At 38.5% G+C, this 1,849-nt stretch overlaps 1 protein-coding gene across 1 annotated transcript in view; it reads left to right on the forward strand.

Annotated features, from left to right (window-relative positions):
- The first annotated feature begins 1,668 nt into the window (after nucleotides 1-1,668).
- Nucleotides 1,669-1,849, forward strand: part of LOC115209110 (serine-rich adhesin for platelets-like) — a 130,667-nt gene continuing 130,486 nt past the window's right edge. Inside the window, exon 1 of the mRNA XM_029777237.2 lies at nucleotides 1,669-1,849. This exon is cut by the window's right edge and continues 18 nt beyond it. The gene's annotated coding sequence lies outside the window, so the exon portion shown is untranslated.

Genomic DNA, 1,849 nt, shown 5'->3' on the forward strand with positions numbered 1-1,849 from the left:
AGGGAGAAAAAAAAATAAAGAGATCATGCCTACCCCATCGAGTTCACACAAGTGGATAAACCGCGCGCCATGTAGTGTGTGTTTGTGGTTATGTTCATTTAAAACCGTTTCTAAATTACTGTTCTTTAGCGGTTTCTGTTCGTTTATATATACAGTGTATGTATGTATGTATATATATATATATATATATATATATATATATTTCTTTACTACCCACAAGGGGCTAAACACAGAGGGGACAAACAAGGATAGACAAACGGATTAAGTCGATTACATCGACCCCAGTGCGTAACTGGTACTTAATTTATCGACCCCGAAAGGATGAAAGGCAAAGTCGACCTCGGCGGAATTTGAACCCAGAACGTAACGGCAGACGAAATACGGCTACGCATTTCGCCCGGCGTGCTAACGTTTCTGCCAGCTCGTGTATATATATATATATACACGTGTGTGTGTGTGTTGTATTTGTGTACATGCGTGTGTTACATTGCGTACATAAATGTATGTATATGCATACACATACATCCCGGTCATTTTAATCCTGAAAAAGGACCAAATTCGAAACGTTTGAACGACCCACTCCTCACTGTAGGTTTATTTCATTCACTCTCTGTATTTTATACACACCACAGAACCTCCCAGAATAAGACCCCAATATCTAAGCTTTGTCCGAGCCTAATTAGGTGTGTGTGTGTGTGTGTGTGTGTGTGTGTGTGTGCGATCGGGTTGTGGAATCGAAACAAAAAATTCTGACTCTGATTCCTGTACTACTGGCACCTCCAGCTCCGCTTTATGTAATTAAGTGATTGTGGTCTACCTATAATGCATATGTGCACGCTTGTACTTTGAGAAGGCCTATATGTTATAACTGGTTTATATTAAAAAATAAAGATATTGTGAGTCGGAGTCGGTATGGTTTTACCGACTCCGACTCAAGCTACCTATTCATTGTTTACGGCCCTGTATTTTATTGATAAGCTGCTGCTTTATATCCAAAATATATATACGTGATCACCAGTATATATGTGTACTTACGTGTGTATCTATACGTGTAGTTTAAATATGAAAGATCTTGATTGACCGCTAGCTCCAAAAGTTTTTGTATTCTCTCTGTTTATTTCATCGTGTTCCTTTCTGCTGAAGAGCCTAGGCTCGAAACATAAAAGACTTTCTCACATTCCCGAGCGTCAACGTAATACATCTGCTTGTTGTTTATACACCTGCCTTCGTCTTTTGTTTTTCTGTATATTTCAACTATATATAATTAATGTATTTCCTATAAATATATATGTATGTGTGTGTGTGTGTGTGTGTGTGTGTATCTATGTACAGGTTGTTTTTTCTTAATATGTGTGTAGTTAAATATCTGCTTATTTATATATCTGTATAGCTATATATATATATATGTATGTTTGTGTATTTACATATGCGTTTAAGTGTGTGTAGATATCGCTGAATGTGTATATGTGTGTGTCTGTATATGTGCGTGTATATATTTATATATATATGTATGTGTGTGTATATGCATGCATATGTGCATGTGTATATGCAGATATATATAAAACCTTGTATGTGTGTATGTAGTACACCTGCACACAGCCAAACTCACAGCCATATATTTATAAATTGAATTTTTTTCTTGCAATCGCTTTATCCCGGTTAGGGTCGCGGCTAGAAGACCAAGCTGGAGCAATATTTTGCGGCCGACCTCCTCCCACAAATGACTACCTCACAATAGACTCCCCAACGGCTCCACTGTTCGATGGTGAAGCCACAGCGCGGGAACACTGGCATTCGAACCTGGGGCCTTGTGATTCCCGACTGATTGCTCCGCCACAGAATTGTCATC

This window comes from Octopus sinensis, linkage group LG3 (assembly GCF_006345805.1).
Source record: "Octopus sinensis linkage group LG3, ASM634580v1, whole genome shotgun sequence".
Classification (NCBI taxonomy): Eukaryota; Metazoa; Mollusca; class Cephalopoda; order Octopoda; family Octopodidae; genus Octopus; species Octopus sinensis.